This window comes from Pseudophryne corroboree, chromosome 3, assembly GCF_028390025.1.
Source record: "Pseudophryne corroboree isolate aPseCor3 chromosome 3, aPseCor3.hap2, whole genome shotgun sequence".
Taxonomy (NCBI): domain Eukaryota; kingdom Metazoa; phylum Chordata; class Amphibia; order Anura; family Myobatrachidae; genus Pseudophryne; species Pseudophryne corroboree.
In genome coordinates this window covers 176,286,952-176,306,745 of record NC_086446.1, presented here as the reverse complement: position 1 = coordinate 176,306,745, position 19,794 = coordinate 176,286,952, and positions in this window count along the sequence as shown.

Below are 19,794 nucleotides of genomic sequence, written 5' to 3'. Positions count from 1 at the left end.
GGCAGATAATACTGAAAGATAACGAGATTTATGGTAAGAACTTACCGTTGTTAAATCTCTTTCTGCGAGGTACACTGGGCTCCACAAGGAAATACATTGGGGTGTAGCGTAGGATCTTGATCTGAGGCACCAACAGGCTCAAAGCTTTAGACTGTTCCCAAGATGCACAGCATCTCCTCTATAACCCCGCCTCCATGCCAGTGAGCTCAGTTTAGTTAACCAGCCCAATGCAGTAGCCGGTACCAGAGACGACAACCGCTCATAGCCAATTTCACCACACACTCACAACAGTAGAGGGTGTCAGCGGCTATGCTAATGCCAACCCAAAAAAGCTAAGTGCGTCAGGGTGGGAGCCTTGTGGAGCCCAGTGTACCTCACAGAAAGAGATTTAACAACAGTAAGTTCTTACCATAAATCTTGTTTTCTGCTGCGGGGTACACTGGGATCCACAAGAAAATACATCGGGGATGTCCCAAAGCAGTTCCTCACGGGAGGGGACGCACTGTAGCGGCACAAGAACCCGGCGTCCAAAGTAAGCATCCTTGGAAGCGGCAGTATCAAAGGCATAGAACCTAATAGACGTATTCCTTGAGGACCACGTAACCGCCTTGCACAATTGTTCAAGGGTCGCACCACGGTGGGCCGCCCAAGAAGGTCCAACCGACCGAGTAGAATGGGCTTTGATGGTAGCAGGAACTGGACGACCAGCCTGTACATAAGCATGTGCAATCACCATTCTAATCCATCTGGCCAATGTCTGCTTAGAAGCAGGCCAGCCACGTTTGTGAAAACCAAACACAAAAAGAGAATTGGATTTCCTAATGGAGGAAGTTCTCTTCACATAGATACAGAGAGCCCGTACCACATCCAAAGACCGCTCTTCGGAAGACAACTCTGGAGAATGACATGCCGGCACCACAATCTCCTGGTTAAAAGAAGACACCACCTTAGGCAAATAACCTGGGCGTGTCCGAAGAACCGCCCGGTCACGGTGAAAAATCAAATAGGGAGACTTATAGGATAAGGCACCCAAGTCAGAGACCCTTCTGGCTGAAGCAATAGCCAGCAAAAACAACACCTTAAGGGAAAGCCACTTAAGGTCAGCAGAGGCAAGAGGCTCAAATGGAGACTCTTGTAAGGCCTCCAAAACCACCAACAGATCCCAAGGGGCCACAGGTGGCACATAAGGAGGCTGAATCCGCAACACACCCTGAGTGAAGGTATGGACATCAGGCAGGGTAGCAATCTTTCTCTGAAACCAAACCGACAAGGCCGAGATGTGAACCTTGAGGGAGGCCAGACGCAGGCCTAAGTCCAGGCCTTGTTGTAGAAAGGCCAATAGTTTGGCCGTACTGAACTTGAAAACGTCATGATTGTGAGACGCACACCAAGTAAAGTAAGCATTTCAGACCCTATGGTATATCCGAGCAGAAGACGGCTTACGAGCCTTCAACATAGTTTGAACGACCGCCTCAGAAAAACCCTTGGCCCTCAGGACGGAAGTCTCAAGAGCCATGTCGTCAAAGCCAGACGGGCCAAATCCCGGTAAACACAAGGGCCCTGAACGAGGAGGTCTGGACGTTGTGGAAGTAGAAGGGAACGATCCAACGAGAGGCCCTGTAGATCGGAGAACCAGTGCCGCCTGGGCCACGCTTGAACTTCCGTATTACTCTGGGCAGGAGTGACACCGGAGGGAACACGTACGGCAGCCGAAAGGCCCACGGGATTGACAGAGCATCCACGGACACTGCTTGAGGATCCCTTGCCCTTGCTCCGAAGACCGGAACCGTGTAATTGTGTCGAGACGCCATCAGGTCCACATCTGGGAGACCCCACTTGTCCACGAGAAGTTGAAACACCTCCGGATGTAGGCTCCATTCTCCGGAGTGCACGTCCTGACGACTGAGTTAGTCCACCTCCCAGTTCAGAACGCCAGGAATGAACACTGCTGATATGGCTGGCAGATGGCGTTCTGCCCACTGAAGAATCCTTGATACGTCCCTCATTGCCAAGCGGCTTCGAGTGCCACACTGATGATTGATGTACGCCACCATGGTGGCGTTGTCCGATTGTACTTGAACAGGTCTGTTCTGTATCAGATGCCGGGCCATTGTCAATGCTTTGAACACTGCCCGCAGTTCCAGAATGTTTATCGGGAGTAGCGACTCCTCCTCGGTCCACCGACCTTGGAGAGAGTGTTGTTCCAACGCATCCCAACCTCTTAGACTGGCATCCGTAGTCAGCAGGACCCAATCAGATATCCAGAAAGGACAGCCCCTGCTCGGTCGTTGGTTCTGAAGCCACAAATTCAGGGACAGACGGTCCTCCAGAGATAGGGAGATCATGTGAGATCTGATCCGGTGAGGCAGGCCGTTCCACTTGGACAGAATCAATTTCTGCAGAGGGCGAGAATGGAATTGGGCATACTCCACCCTGTCGAAAGCCGACACCATGAGACCTAACACTTGCATCGCCGAATGGATCGACACTTGCTGACGGGATAGGAAACATCGGACCTTGTCCTGAAGCTTCAGGACTTTCTCCTGAGACAGGGTCAACCGCTGGTTGTGGGTGTCCAATAACGCTCCCAGGTGTACCATGCTCCGAGCCGGAACCAGGGATTTCTTCTAGTTGATCAGCCAACCGTGGGCTTGCATGCACTGGATCGTCAAATCGAGATGACACAGGAGAAGATCTAGGGAACTCGCCAGGATCAACAAATCATCTAGGTATGGTAGTATCCTGACCCCTTGATGGCGTAGCATGGCCGCCATAACCTTGGTGAAGACTCGCGGAGCCGTTGTCAAACCAAAGGGTAACGCCCGAAATTGGTAATGAAGGTTTCCCACTGCAAACCGCAGGTACTGCTGATGAGATACCGCAATAGGAATATGGAGGTAGGCATCCTGTATGTCCAAGGAGACCATATAGTCCCCAGGCTCCATGGCCAGAACAATAGAGCGCAGTGTTTCCATATGGAACTTGGAAATTCGCACAAGCTTGTTCAAGGACTTCAGATTCAGAATGGGCCGCGGTGAATAGAACCCCTTGCCCCTCTGAGCCAGAGGCACCTGTACCACCACTCCTGCGGACAGGAGGGAATGTACCACTGAGTGCAACATGTTTGCTTTTGCCGAATCCAGAGGGGGGCGATTCTTGAAGGGTATGGCATAACCTCGAGCAACGACTTCCCTCACCCAGGTATCCGAAGTGGTCTTCAACCATTCCTGGGTAAAACATAGAAGTCGGCCCCCCACCCTGGGATCCCCCAGGGGGAGGCCCACCCCGTCATGCGGCAGGCTTATCAGTTTTTGAAGCTGGCTGACGGGCGGCCCAAGCACGCTTCGGTCTAGGCTTGGCAGGTCTGGAAGCACGGGCTTGCTTTGGGTACGCCTGACCTTTTGCTTTACCTGGAGTACAAAAGGGCCGAGGGAAAGTACTTTTAGCCTTCTGTGCGGAAGGAGCTGTACTAGGCAGGCAGGATGTTTTAGCAGTAGCAAGGTCAGCCACAATCTTATTGAGATCTTCTCCAAAGAGAATGTCTCCCTTGAAAGGAAGAACCTCCAGGGTTTTTCTGGAATCCAAATCCACCGACCAGGATCTCAACAAAAGGATACGTCTGGCCAAAACGGATGCAGTAGCAGCCTCGGCAGCAGGCACCCTGGCATCGGAGGTCGCCTCCTTAAGGTACAGAGAAGCTGTGGCAATATATGAGAGACATTGTTGAGCATGCTCAGAAGCATCCGAAGGCAGTTCCGCCTCGAGTTCCTGAGCCCACGCCTCAACAGCCCAAGTTGCTGCAATAGTTGGCCTTTGAACAGCCCCAGACAGGGTATAAATCGCTTTCAAACAGCCCTCTACCCGGCGATCCGTTGGTTCCTTCAAAGAGGTGACGGTAGTTACCGGTAGGGCAGAAGAAACAACTATACGCACCACATGAGAATCTACAGGCGGAGGGGTTTCCCAATTTTTACACACCTCCGCAGAGAGAGGATAGCGAGCCAACAGTCTTTTATTCGGTGTAAACTTTGTCCCAGGATTTTCCCAGGATTCATGACGTATGTCAATCAGGTGTTTAGAGCAGGGAAGAACATGCTTAACCACCTTCTTACGCTTAAACCTATCAGGTTTCTTGGAGACAGTTTCAGGCTCAGAATCATCAGCCACCCGAAGAATGAGCCGTATCGGCTCAATCAAATCCGAGACATCCACGGACGATTTCCCATCTCCATCTGAAACATCAGCGTCAGAGTCTGAGAAGGTCAGTATATATAGTCACTATATATACACTGCTCAAAAAAATAAAGGGAACACTAAAATAACACATCCTAGATCTGATGTAATGTCCTTAAAACAAGTCAAAATGAGATTCAGTAGTGTGTGTGGCCTCCACGTGTCTGTATGACCTCCCTACAATGCCTGGGCATGCTCCTGATGAGGTGGCGGATGGTCTCCTGAGGGATCTCCTCCCAGACCTGGACTAAAGCATCCGCCAACTCCTGGACAGTCTGTGGTGCAACGTAGCGTTGGTGGATGGAGCGAGACATGATGTCCCAGATGTGGTCAATTGGATTCAGGTCTGGGGAATGGGCGGGCCAGTCCACAGCATCAATGCCTTCGTCTTGCAGGAACGGCTGACACACTCCAGCCACATGAGGTCTAGCATTGTCTTGCATTAGGAGGAACCCAGGGCCAACCGCACCAGCATATGGTCTCACAAGGGGTCTGAGGATCTCATCTCGGTACCTAATGGCAGTCAGGCTACCTCTGGCGAGCACATGGAGGGCTATGCGGCCCCCCAAAGAAATGCCACCCCACACCATTACTGACCCACTGCCATACCGGTCATGCTGGAGGATGTTGCAGGCAGCAGAACATTCTCCTTGGCGTCTCCAGACTCTGTCACGTCTGTCACATGTGCTCAGTGAGAACCTGCTTTCATCTGTGAGCACAGGGCGCCAGTGGCGAATTTGCCAATCTTGGTGTTCTCTGGCAAATGCCAAACATCCTGCACGGTGTTGGGCTGTAAGCACAACCCCCACCTGTGGACGTCGGGCCCTCATATCACCCTCATGGAGTCTGTTTCTGATCGTTTGAGTAGACACATGCACATTTGTGGCTTGCTGCAGGTCATGTTGCAGGGCTCTGGCAGTGCTCCTCCTGTTCCTCCTTGCACAAAGGCGGAGGTAGCGGTCCTGCTGCTGGGTTGTTGCCCTCCTACGGCCTCCTCCACGTCTCCTGATATACTGGCCTGTCTCCTGGTAGCGCCTCCATGCTCTGGACACTACGCTGACAGACACAGCAAACCTTGCCACAGCTCGCATTGATGTGCCATCCTGGATGAGCTGCACTACCTGAGCCACTTGTGTGGGTTGTAGGGAGGTCATACAGGCACGTGGAGGCCACACACACTACTGAGCCTCATTTTGACTTGTTTTAAGGACATTACATCAAAGTTGGATCAGCCTGTAGTGTGTTTTTCCACTTTAATTTTGAGGGTGACTCCAAATCCAGACATCCATGGGTTAATAAATTTGATTTCCATTGATAATTTTTGTGTGATTTTGTTGTCGGCACATTCAACTATGTAAAGAACAAAGTATTTAATAAGAATATTTCATTCATTCAGATCTAGGATGTGTTATTTTAGTGTTCCCTTTATTTTTTTGAGCAGTGTATATATAGTGACTATAATTTCACAAGTAAAAAATACTCCAGTAGTATAACTTGTGAGACAAACCTATATTATCAGAGAAAAACCTGAAACACTTGGCCCCCACAGGTATAGTAATATAGGAATAGCACGCTGAGTGAAATACCCTGCACTAAGGCAACCACGCAGCAGCTACATGCACACACACGTATATAGTCACACATGTACCATGCAGAAATGATGTACCATAAACTGCACTGGACTAGCAATACAAAGTAATACTCAGTATGGCTATATGTGATAATAATAGATATAACAAAGCACAGTAAGCACTGGATGTATATCACAGGGTGTTTGTACCACACAACCCTGACAGTATGCACTCTTTCTTAACTAGCACAGTCGCAGTGACAGGTAGAATACTCTAGTGTCCTGTAGGAAGCACAGCACTGGCAGTCAGGCGGTTCTACAGAGGAGGATTTGCCCCAGCAGTCCTAGAAACAGCACAGCTCCATCTGTAATGGCCGCTGATCAGGAGTGAGGGAGAGAGATATGCAGCTCCAGGGTGGGAACATTACAGAAATGGGCCCTGGGGCTTGGGGGAGGGGCCTCAGGTCCGGCCTACTCCCACTGCTGGAATCCCCACCGGGCGTGCGGGCAGTGATAAGAAGCGGGGGGCAATGGTACAAAAGTCCCCCCTGACCTGTGCCCCTGTAAAAACACCCTGGTGGCTAGTGGAACAGCAGACCAGTAATCTGTGTCCACGCCAGCGCTCGTGCAGCCAGCCTCCTACGGCCGTTCGGGATCGCGGTGTACAGCGTGGGCACAGAAGCCCCTTACCTCCTCTTGACAGCGGCCCCGCGATCTGGGAGACGGCGGCGTGTGTTTGAGTCACAGAGGACGAAAAGCCGGTGCCTCCGCTGTAGTGTCTGCTGGGGGTCATGGAGCTGCTGCAGAGACGTCTTCAGACACAGCCTGCTGCATCCCTGATATAGTCCTCTTCTTTTTTGTTGAAGCTATAGCTAAGAATAGGCTGCCTGAGGCAGCCCCCTGTTATGTGACCTGCTACTGCAGGCACCAACTACAAACTGAGCTCACTGGCATGGAGGCGGGGTTATAGAGGAGGCGGCGCTGTGCATCTTGGGACCAGTCTAAAGCTTTGAGCCTGTTGGTGCCTCGGATCAAGATCCTACTCTACACCCCAATGTATTTCCTTGTGGAGCCCAGTGTACCCTTCAGTAGAAATGAACGATCTCGCTCATTAATGAACGAGATACCGTTCATATCTTTCAATGTGGAGGCACCAGCGATGAACGATGCGCAGTCCCGCGCTCGTTCATCGCTGGTGCCCCATCGCTTGTGCATGCAGGCCAATATGGACGAGACCGTCCATATTTGCCTGCACTGCTATGGAGCTGGGTGACGGGGGGAGTGAAGAAACTTCATTTTATACCATTTTGGAATAAGGCTGTAACATAACAAAATGTGGAAAAAGTGAAGCGCTGTGAATACTTTCCGGATGCAGTGTAAATGACAATTAACAAGGGGGAATGGCTTGCACACAGTATTGAAAGCCCTATCTGTATCTGTGGTCAGGGGTTTATGTGTTTAGGCTGCGGAATAGCTGGGTTAGGGGTAAACTGCTTACCACTTACCAGAATCTGTTGGGTGAGCATTTTGACCATAGGAATTTTGAAGGTTGGGCTACTAATACCGCCCCATGTATCACAGTCTTCAATGTAAAGGCAAGAAGTCAGGTACACAGTGCTGTACTTCACAATCAGGTGAAAGTTCTAACATCTCGTCTAAAATTGCTGGAAACGCCTAATACGGCACTGTAGTCTTCTATAATTGGGATCCCTTGTCAGACTCATGTTGTTGTGTTTTCATTTGGTAATGGGCTTGTATTGGTTATAAAAAACACTGAGCATGGAAATGAACTAATGAAGGCTATAATTTTTCTATCCCCTATTTCCTTCATGTTTTGCTTGTTTTCTGTGCTTTAAGGTTTAGTTAAAGCAATTAGAGACCAGTAAGCTAGGCTGTGATACTATGCAACTCTGGCTTAAAATTTATATATATATATATATATATATATATATATATATATATATATATATATATATATTATTTTTTTACTATTGAGCTCTACTTTACTGTTCAAAAACTGTTTGTAAAGATTGTATTGAAATAAAAATACATGTATTTCATTTAATTATGGTATGTGGATTCCTGCATTTAAGTCTTTATGGCCATTTTCCACTAGCCGCAGCAGCAAATTGACAACTGCTAAAGCTTAGTGATGTCATAGATACAGACATCTGCAGATAAATCGGCGCATCTGGCTGTGTGTAAGGGCGACCCGCCACCAACCCGTACACTGACTGCAGGGACCATGGGTGACTGACATGTCAATTGGGCGGGCAAATTCAAATGCCTGCCCAGTTTTGATGTCAGTGGAGACACAATGAGTGGCCGATTGGTAAATGTGTATGCTTACCAGAATCAGATGATCAGTGGGCGAATACGTTGGTATGCAGACAGATCGGGGTGTGTATACCCAGTCTAACACTGCTAAACAATTCAATCAGGTGATTAAACAGGGTAGAATATGAAATAGGCAGGGGATTGTTCTCTAAGTGTATATAAGTCTGGGTAAGGGATCCTGTTCCTTACATATAAATGCAGTGCTCCTGAGTGTGTATGCTGCAGCCTCCTTTCTCACTTGCTAGCTAAACTTACATCCAGACAGACATTTATTTTGGAGCCTATAAGAAGCACTGTTACACTTTATATAAACGCCTCAGGTCACTGAAACTGAATTCTAAATGGGATGCAGTCGGCATCTCGACGGTCACAATTCTGACCGTCACAATACTGGCGGCAGGATCCCAACGGGTGGAAATTCCGACAACTTGAAACAGTAAATATGAGGGTTAGGGTTAGGCAGTGTGGGTTATAGTGTTAGGCTGCAGGAGGGTGGTTGGGGTTAGGCTGCAGGAGGGTGGTTGGGGTTAGGCTGCAGTAGGGGTGAGAGAGTTAGTTGTAGAATACTTACCAAAGATTGAAACCATTTTCACCATCGGGATGCTGCTGTCGGCATGCTGACAGTCGGGATTCCATGCTCAGCCCTCAAAAAATAAGATTTTACTCACCGGTAAATCTATTTCTCGTAGTCCGTAGTGGATGCTGGGGACTCCGTAAGGACCATGGGGAATAGACGGGCTCCGCAGGAGACTGGGCACTCTAAGAAAGATTTAGTACTACTGGTGTGCACTGGCTCCTCCCTCTATGCCCCTCCTCCAGACCTCAGTTAAGGAAACTGTGCCCGGAAGAGCTGACATTACAAGGAAAGGATTTTGGAATCCAGGGTAAGACTCATACCAGCCACACCAATCACACTGTATAACTCGTGATAAACTTACCCAGTCAACAGTATGAACAACAACAGAGCATCAGACAAACCTGATGCAACCATAACATAACCCTTATTTAAGCAATAACTATATACAAGTATTGCAGAAGAAGTCCGCACTTGGGACGGGCGCCCAGCATCCACTACGGACTACGAGAAATAGATTTACCGGTGAGTAAAATCTTATTTTCTCTAACGTCCTAGTGGATGCTGGGGACTTCGTAAGGACCATGGGGATTATACCAAAGCTCCCAAACGGGCGGGAGAGTGCGGATGACTCTGCAGCACCGAATGAGCAAACACAAGGTCCTCCTCAGCCAGGGTATCAAACTTGTAGAACTTTACAAAAGTGTTTGAACCCGACCAAGTAGCTGCTCGGCAAAGCTGTAATGCCGAGACCCCTCGGGCAACCGCCCAAGAAGAGCCCACCTTCCTTGTGGAATGGGCTTTTACTGATTTTGGAGGCGGCAAGCCAGCCGCAGAATGAGCCTGCTGAATCATGTTACAGATCCAGCGAGCAATAGTCTGCTTTGAAGCAGGAGCACCCAGCTTGTTGGATGCATACAGGATAAACAGCGAGTCAGTTTTCCTTACTCCAGCCGTTCTGGCTACACAAATCTTCAAAGCCCCGACTACATCTAGTAACTTGGAATCCTCCAAGTCACGAGTAGCCGCAGGCACCACAATAGGTTGGTTCAAATGATGACACCACCTTTGGCAGAAATTGCGGACGAGTCCGTAATTCTGCACTGTCCATATGGAAAACCAGATAGGGGCTTTTACATGACAAAGCAGCCAATTCTGACACACGCCTAGCCGAAGCTAAGGCCAATAGCATGACCACTTTCCATGTGAGATATTTTAACTCCACGGTCTTAAGTGGCTCAAACCAGTGAGATTTCAGGAAACTCAACACCACATTAAGATCCCAAGGTGCCACTGGTGGCACAAAAGGGGGCTGAATATGCAGCACTCTCTTTACAAACGTCTGAACTTCAGGTAGAGAAGCCAGTTTTTTATGAAAGAAAATGGATAGGGCCGAAATCTGGACCTTAATGGACCCCAATTTTAGGCCCAAAGTCACTCCCGACTGTAGGAAGTGAAGGAAACGGCCCAGCTGGAATTCCTCTGTAGAGGCATTCCTGGCCTCACACCAAGCAACATATTTTCGCCGTATACGGTGATAATGTTTAGCCGTCACGACCTTCCTAGCCTTTATCAGCGTAGGAATAACCTCACCCGGAATCTCTTTTTTTTTTTTACTAGGATCCGGCGTTCAACCGCCATGCCGTCAAACGCAGCTGCGGTAAGTCTTGGAACAGACAAGGTCCCTGCTGCAACAGATCCTGCTTCTTGCAGCTCTGGATACCAAGTCCTTCTTGGTCAATCCGGAACAATGAGTATTGTTCTCACTCCTCTTTTCCTTATGATTCTCAGCACCTTGGGTAAGAGAGGAAGAGGAGGAAACACATAAACCGACTGGAACATCCACAGTGTCACCAGTGCGTCTACAGCTATCGCCTGAGAGTCTCTTGACCTGGCGCAATACCTCTGTAGCTTTTTGTTGAGGCGGGTTGCCATCATGTCCACCTGTGGCAGTTCCCACCGACCTACAATCTGCGCGAAGACTTCTTGATGAAGTCCCCCCTCTCGCGGGAGGAGGTCGTGCCTGCTGAGGAAGTCTGCTTCCCAGTTGTCCACTCCCGGAATGAACACTGCTGACAGTGCTCGTACGTGATTCTCCGCCATTTGAAGAATTCTGGTGGCTTCCGCCATCGCCACCCTGCTCCTTGTGCCGCCTTGGCGGTTTACATGAGCCACTGCGGTGATGTTGTCTGATTGAATCAGCACCGATTGGTTGCGAAGCAGGGTCTCCGCTTGACTTAGGGCGTTGTATATGGCCCTTAGTTCCAGGATATTGATGTGAAGGCAAGTCTCCTGACTTGACCACAGCCCTTGGAAACTTTTTCCCTGAGTGACTGCCCCCCACCCTCGGAGGCTTGCATCCGTGGTCACCAGGACCCAGTCCTGAATGCCGAACCTGCGGCCCTCGAGAAGGTGAGTACTCTGCAGCCACCACAGGAGAGACACCCTGGCCCCGGGGGATAGGGTGATTAACCGATGCATCTAAAGATGTGATCCGGACCACTTTGTCCAGTAAGTCCCATTAGAAGGTCCTCTTATGGAACCTGCCGAAAGGAATGGCCTCGTATGATGCCACCATCCTTCCCAGGACTCGAGTGCAGTGATGCACTGACACCTGTTTTGGTTTTAATAGATTCCTGACCAGTGTCAGAGCTCCTGAGCTCTCTCCATCGGGAGATAAACACTTTTCTGGTCTGTGTCTAGGATCATGCCTAGGAGAGGCAGATGAGCTGTAGGAACCAACTGCGACTTTGGAATATATAGAATCCAGCCGTGTTGCCGTTACACTTCCAGAGAAAGTGATACGCTGTTCAGCCACTCGCTTTTATGAGATCGTCCAAGTACGTGATAATAGTGACACCTTGCTTCTACAGGAGCACCAAAATTTCCTCTGAAATTGGTAATGACAATCCCGTACCGCAATTCTGAGGTACGCCTGATGAGGTGGATAAATGGGGACATGAAGGTATGCCTCCTTTATGTCCCGAGTCACTATAAAATCTCCCCCTTTCAGGTTTGTAACGACCGCTCTTAGTGATTCCATCTTGAACTTGAACCTTTTCAGGTATATGTTCAGGGATTTTAAATTCAATATGGGTCTGACCGAACCGTCTGGTTTCGGGACTACCACATGGTCGAATAATAACCCCCTCCTTGTCGAAGGAGGGGAACCTTGACCACCACCTGTTGAAGATACAATTTGTGAATTGCAGTTAACCCTGTTTCCCTCTCGTGGGGGGAAGCCGGCAGGGCCGTCAGTGAGGAGGCCTCTTCTCAAAGTCCAGCTTGTATCCCTGAGACACAATATCTATTGCCCAGGTATCTAACAGGGAGTGAACAAACTTGTTGCAGAACTTACGAAAGCGTGCCCCCACCGGGCCTAGCTCCGTCTGTGGAGCCCCAGCGACATGCGGTGGATTTTCATAGAGGCCGGGGAGGACTTCTGTTCCTGGGAACTAGCTGTGTTGTGCAGCTTCTTTCCTCTGGCCCCACCTCTGGCAATAAAGGACGCACCTCGGACTTTCTTGTTTCTTTGTTCGAAAAGCTGCATTTGATAATGACGTGCTTTCCTAGGCTGTGCAGGAATATAAGGCAAAATATCAGAATTACCAGCTATAGCCGTGGAAACCAGGTCCGAGAATCCTTCTCCACACAATCCTCAGCCTTCCATATGCCACTTAAGTTGGCATCATCTGTCCATTGCATATTCTACAGGACACGTCAAGCAGAAATCGACATAGCTTTGACTCTAGGACCCAGTATACTCATGTCTCTTTGGGCATGTTTGATTATACATATCTCTTAAGACAGCATCTTTAATATATATACATATCTCTCTATATACATATATATATATATATATATATATACATACTAGGGTCTCAATTTCTGCTGATAAGGTACCTGTCCACGCCGCCCCAGCGCTATAAACCCATGCCGACACAATCGCCGGTCTGAGTAGTGTACCAGAATGTGCACGCTATCTGCAGGATCCCTGAGAATAGCTAGGGCTACCTTCTGGGCAAACGTGACACCCTAGGGGAAGATTCCCATCACATCCTGGCCCTAATGGGGAAAGGATACTGCCTGAGAATTATTTGTGGGAAGCTGCAGTCTCTTGTCTGGAGATTCCCGCTCTTTTTCCTCATGAGAGGAGGGAAATTTACCTCAGCTTTCTTCCCCTTAAATATGTGTACCCTTGTGTCAGGGACAAATGAGTCATCAGTGATATGCAAATCATCTTTTATTACAATAATCATATATTGAATACTTTTCTGCCATTTTGGCTGTAACTTTGCATTATCGTAGTCGACACTGGAGTCAAACTCCGTGTCGATATCAGTGTTTATTATCTTGGATAGTGAGCATTGTGAGACTCTGAAGGTCTCTGCGACATAGGGACAGACATGGGTAGATTTCCTGTCTGTTCTCTAATCTTTTGTGCAATAAATTCACCTTAGCACTTACAATATCCAAACAGGTGTCGGCGTTGTCGACGGAGACACCCTCTCACACACATATTAGCTCCATCTCCTCCTTAGGGGAGCCTTTTCTCAGACATGTCGACACACACGTACCGACACACCACACACACACAGGGGATGCTCTATTTGAAGACAGTTCCCCCACAAGGCCCTTTGGAGAGACAGAGAGAGAGTATGCCAGCACACACCCCAGCGCTATATGACCCAGGAATCACACAGTAACTTAGTGTTAACCCAGTAGCTGCTGTATATATTGTTTTTACGCCAAATTTATGTGCCCCCCCTCTCTATCGTGCTTCTGCAGGGGAGAGCCTGGGGAGCTTCCTCTCAGCGGAGCTGTGGAGAGAAAATGGCGCTGGTGAGTGCTGAGGAAGAAGGCCCCGCCCCCTCAGCGTCGGGCTTCTGTCCCGCGATTTTGTGTAAAATTAATGGCGGGGGCTCATGCATATTACAGTGCCCAGCTGTATATATGCTGCTTTTTGCCAGGAGGTAATCAATTGCTGTCCAGGGCGCCCCCCCCCCTGCGCCCTGCACCCTACAGTGACCGGAGTGTGTGGGTTAGTGTGGGCGCAATGGCGCACAGCTGCAGTGCTGTGCGCTACCTCATATGAAGACAGGAGTCTTCTGCCGCCGATTTTGACGTCTTCTTGCTTCAACCCGCCGGCTTCTGTCTTCTGGCTCTGCGAGGGGGACGGCGGCTCGGCTCCGGGAACGGACGACCAAGGTTAGGTTCCTGTGTTCGATCCCTCTGGAGCTAATGGTGTCCAGTAGCCTAAGAAGCGCAACCTAGCCGCAGTTAGTAGGTTTGCTTCTCTCCCCTCAGTCCCACGTAGCAGAGAGTCTGTTGCCAGCAGAAGCTCTCTGAAAATAAAAAACCTAACTAAAATACTTTCTTATTAGCAAGCTCAGGAGAGCTCACTAAAATGCACCCAGCTCTGTCCGGGCACAGATTCTAACTGAGGTCTGGAGGAAGGGCATAGAGGGAGGAGCCAGTGCACACCAGTAGTACTAAATCTTTCTTAGAGTGCCCAGTCTTCTGCGGAGCCCGTCTATTCCCCATGGTCCTTACGGAGTCCCCAGCATCCACTAGGACGTTAGAGAAAATAAGAATTTACTCACCGGTAATTCTATTTCTCGTAGTCCGTAGTGGATGCTGGGGACTCCGTCAGGACCATGGGAATAGCGGCTCCGCAGGAGACAGGGCACAAAATTTAAAAGTTTGACCACTAGGTGGTGTGTACTGGCTCCTCCCCCTATGACCCTCCTCCAAGCCTCAGTTAGGATACTGTGCCCGGACGAGCGTACACAATAAGGAAGGATTTTGAATCCCGGGTAAGACTCATACCAGCCACACCAATCACACCGTACAACTTGTGATCTGAACCCAGTTAACAGTATGATAACGTAGGAGCCTCTGAAAAGATGGCTCACAACAATAAACAACCCGATTTTTTTGTAACAATAACTATGTACAAGTATTGCAGACAATCCGCACTTGGGATGGGCGCCCAGCATCCACTACGGACTACGAGAAATAGAATTACCGGTGAGTAAATTCTTATTTTCTCTGACGTCCTAGTGGATGCTGGGGACTCCGTCAGGACCATGGGGATTATACCAAAGCTCCCAAACGGGCGGGAGAGTGCGGATGACTCTGCAGCACCGAATGAGAGAACTCCAGGTCCTCCTTAGCCAGGGTATCAAATTTGTAGAATTTTACAAACGTGTTCTCCCCTGACCACGTAGCTGCTCGGCAGAGTTGTAATGCCGAGACCCCTCGGGCAGCCGCCCAAGATGAGCCCACCTTCCTTGTGGAGTGGGCATTGACAGATTTAGGCTGTGGCAGGCCTGCCACAGAATGTGCCAGTTGAATTGTGCTACCAATCCAACGAGCAATCGTCTGCTTAGAAGCAGGAGCACCCAGCTTGTTGGGTGCATACAGTATAAACAGCGAGTCAGATTTTCTGACTCCAGCCGTCCTTGAAATATATATTTTCAATGCTCTGACAACGTCCAGCAACTTGGAATCCTCCAAATCGCTAGTAGCCGCAGGCACCACAATAGGCTGGTTCAGGTGAAACGCTGATACCACCTTAGGCAGAAAATGAGGACGTGTCCTCAATTCTGCCCTGTCCGAATGGAAAATCAGATATGGGCTTTTATACGATAAAGCCGCCAATTCCGACACTCTCCTGGCTGAAGCCAGGGCCAGTAGCATGGTTACTTTCCATGTAAGATATTTCAAATCTACCGATTTGAGTGGCTCAAACCAATGGGATTTGAGAAAATCCAAAACTACATTGAGATCCCACGGTGCCACTGGGGGCACAACCGGGGGCTGTATATGTAGTACTCCTTTTACAAAAGTCTGGACTTCAGGAACTGAAGCCAATTCTTTCTGGAAGAAAATCGACAGGGCCGAAATTTGAACCTTAATGGACCCTAATTTGAGGCCCATAGATAATCCTGTTTGCAGGAAATGTAGGAATCGACCCAGTTGAAATTCCTCTGTCGAGGCCTTCCTGGCCTCACACCATGCAACATATTTTCTCCAAATGCGGTGATAATGTTGTGCAGTCACCTCCTTCCTGGCTTTGACCAGGGTAGGGATGACCTCTTCCGGAATGCCTTTTTCCCTTAGGATCCGGCGTTCAACCGCCATGCCGTCAAACGCAGCCGCGGTAAGTCTTGGAATAGACACGGTCTCTGCTGAAGCAGATCCCTTCTTAGAGGTAGAGGCCACGGATCTTCCGTGAGCATCTCCTGAAGTTCCGGGTACCAAGTCCTTCTTGGCCAGTCCGGAGCCACTAGTATCGTTCTTACTCCCCTTTGCCGTATAATTCTCAGTACCTTGGGTATGAGAGGCAGAGGAGGGAACACATACACTGACTGGTACACCCATGGTGTTACCAGAGCGTCCACAGCTATTGCCTGAGGGTCTCTTGACCTGGCGCAATACCTGTCCAGTTTTTTGTTGAGGCGGGACGCCATCATGTCCACCATTGGTCTTTCCCAATGGACTACAATCATGTGGTGAACACTGCTGACAGTGCTATCACATGATTTTCCGCCCAGCGAAGAATCCTTGCAGCTTCTGCCATTGCCCTCCTGCTTCTTGTGCCGCCCTGTCTGTTTACGTGGGCGACTGCCGTGGTGTTGTCCGACTGGATCAACACCGGCTGACCCTGAAGCAGAGGTTTTGCCAGGCAGATTGCTCTTAGTTCCAGTATATTTATGTGAAGAGACGTTTCCAGGCTTGACCACACGCCCTGGAAGTTTCTTCCTTGTGTGACCGCTCCCCAGCCTCTCAGGCTGGCATCCGTGGTCACTAGGACCCAGTTCTGTATGCCGAATCTGCGGCCCTCTAACAGATGAGCACTCTGCAACCACCATAGCAGAGAGACCCTTGTCCTTGTCGACAATTTTATCCGCTGATGCATCTGCAGATGCGATCCGGACCATTTGTCTAGCAGATCCCACTGAAAAATTCGTGCATGGAATCTGCCGAATGGAATCGCTTCGTAAGAAGCCACCATTTTTCCCAGGACTCTTGTGCATTGATGCACAGACACTGTCCCTGGTTTTAGGAGGTTCCTGACGAGTTCGGATAACTCCCTGGCTTTCTCCTCCGGAAGAAATACCTTTTTCTGAACAGTGTCCAGAATCATCCCTAGGAACAGCAGACGTGTCGTCGGGGTCAGTTGGGATTTTGGAAAATTCAGAATCCACCCGTGCTGTTGGAGCACTACTTGAGTTAGTGCTACTCCGACCTCCAGCTGTTCTCTGGATCTTGCCCTTATCAGGAGATCGTCCAAGTAAGGGATAATTAATACGCCTTCTCTTCGAAGAAGGATCATCATTTCGGCCATTACCTTGGTAAAGACCCTGGGTGCCGTGGACAATCCAAACGGCAGCGTCTGAAACTGATAATGACAGTTTTATATCACGAACCTGAGGTACCCTTGGTGTGAAGGGCAAATTGGGACATGAAGGTAAGCATCCTTGATGTCCAAGGACACCATAAAATCCCCTTCTTCCAGATTCGCTATCACTGCTCTGAGTGACTCCATCTTGAACTTGAATTTTTGTATGTACAGGTTCAGAGATTTCAGATTTAGAATAGGTCTTACCGAGCCGTCCGGCTTCGGTACCACAAATAGCGTGGAGTAATACCCCTTTCCCTGTTGTAGAAGGGGTACCTTGATTATCACCTGCTGAGAATACAGCTTGTGAATGGCTTCCAATACCGTCGCCCTGTCTGAGGAAGACGTTGGCAAAGCAGATTTTAGGAACCGGCGAGGGGGAGACTTCTCGAATTCCAACCTGTAACCCTGAGATACTACCTGCAGGATCCAGGGGTCCACCTGCGAGTGAGCCCACTGTGCGCTGAAATTCTTGAGGCGACCCCCCACCGCCCCTGAGTCCGCTTGTAAGGTCCCAGCGTCATGCTGAGGCCTTTGCAGAAGCCGGGGAGGACTTCTGCTCCTGGGAAGGGGCTGCTTGCTGCAGTCTCTTACCCTTTCCTTTGCCTCGGGGCAAATATGAATGTCCTTTTGCTCGCTTGTTCTTATAGGAACGAAAGGACTGCGGCTGAAAAGACTGCGTCTTTTTCTGCTGGGTGGGGACTTGAGGTAAAAAGGTGGACTTCCCGGCTGTTGCCGTGGCTACCAAATCCGATAGACCGACCCCAAATAATTCCTCCCCTTTATACGGCAATACTTCCATATGCCGTTTGGAATCCGCATCGCCTGACCACTGTCGTGTCCATAGACTTCTTCTGGCAGATATGGACATCGCACTTACTCTTGATGCCAGAGTACAGATATCCCTCTGTGCATCTCGCATATAAAGGAATGCATCCTTTAATTGCTCTATAGTCAATAAAATACTGTCCCTATCCAGGGTATCAATATTTTCAGTCAGGGAATCCGACCAAGCCACCCCAGCACTGCACATCCAGGCTGAGGCGATTGCTGGTCGCAGTATAACACCAGTATGTGTGTATATACTTTTTAGAGTATTTTCCAGCCTCCTATCAGCTGGATCCTTGAGGGCGGCCGTATCAGGAGACGGTAACGCCACTTGTTTGGATAAACGTGTGAGCGCCTTGTCCACCCTAGGGGGTGTTTCCCAGCGCGCCCTAACCTCTGGCGGGAAAGGGTATAACGCCAATAACTTCTTTGAAATTAGCAGTTTTTTATCAGGGGTAACCCACGCTTCATCACACACGTCATTCAATTCCTCTGATTCAGGAAAAACTACAGGTAGTTTTTTCAGACCCCACATAATACCCCTTTTTGTGGTACTTGTAGTATCAGAGATATGCAAAGCCTCCTTCATTGCCGTGATCATATAACGTGTGGCCCTACTGGAAAATACGTTCGTTTCTTCACCGTCGACACTAGATTCGGTGTCCGTGTCTGGGTCGACCGACTGAGGCAAAGGGCGTTTTACAGCCCCTGACGGTGTTTGAGACGCCTGTACAGGTACTAACTGGTTTGCCGGTCGTCTCATGTCGTCAACCGACTTTTGCAGCATGCTGACATTATCACGTAATTCCATAAACAAAGCCATCCATTCCGGTGTCGACTCCCTAGGGGGTGACATCACCATTACCGGCAATTGCTCCGCCTCCACACCAACATCGTCCTCATACACGTCGACACACACGTACCGACACACAGCAGACACACAGGGAATGCACTGATAGAAGACAGGACCCCACTAGCCCTTTGGGGAGACAGAGGGAGAGTTTGCCAGCACACACCAAAGCGCTATAATTATATAGGAACAACCTTATATAAGTGTTGTTTCCTTATAGCTGCTTAAATATATATAATATCGCCAAAAAATGCCCCCCCTCTCTGTTTTTTACCCTGTTTCTGTAGTGCAGTGCAGGGGAGAGCCTGGGAGCCTTCCTAGCAGCGGAGCTGTGTAGGAAAATGGCGCTGTGTGCTGAGGAGATAGGCCCCGCCCCCTATTCCGGCGGGCTCTTCTCCCAGTTTTTCTGAGACCTGGCAGGGGTGAAATACATCCATATAGCCTCATGGACTATATGTGATGTATTCTTTTTAGCCAGAAAGGTATTAACATTGCTGCCCAGGGCGCCCCCCCCAGCGCCCTGCACCCTCAGTGACCGCCGGTGTGAAGTGTGCCTGAGCGCAATGGCGCACAGCTGCAGTGCTGTGCGCTACCTCATGAAGACTGAAAAGCCTTCAGCCGCCGGTTTCTGGACCTCTTCTTACTGCGGCATCTGCAAGGGGGTCGGCGGCGCGGCTCCGGTGACCCATCCAGGCTGTACCTGTGATCGTCCCTCTGGAGCTAGTGTCCAGTAGCCTAAGAAGCAAATCCATCCTGCACGCAGGTGAGTTCACTTCTTCTCCTCTAGGTCCCTCGTTGCAGTGAGCCTGTTGCCAGCAGGACTCACTGAAAATAATAAAACTATCAAAACTTTTACTCTAAGCAGCTCTTTATGAGAGCCACCTAGATTGCACCCTGCTCGGACGGGCACAAAAACCTAACTGAGGCTTGGAGGAGGGTCATAGGGGGAGGAGCCAGTACACACCACCTAGTGGTCAAACTTTTAAATTTTGTGC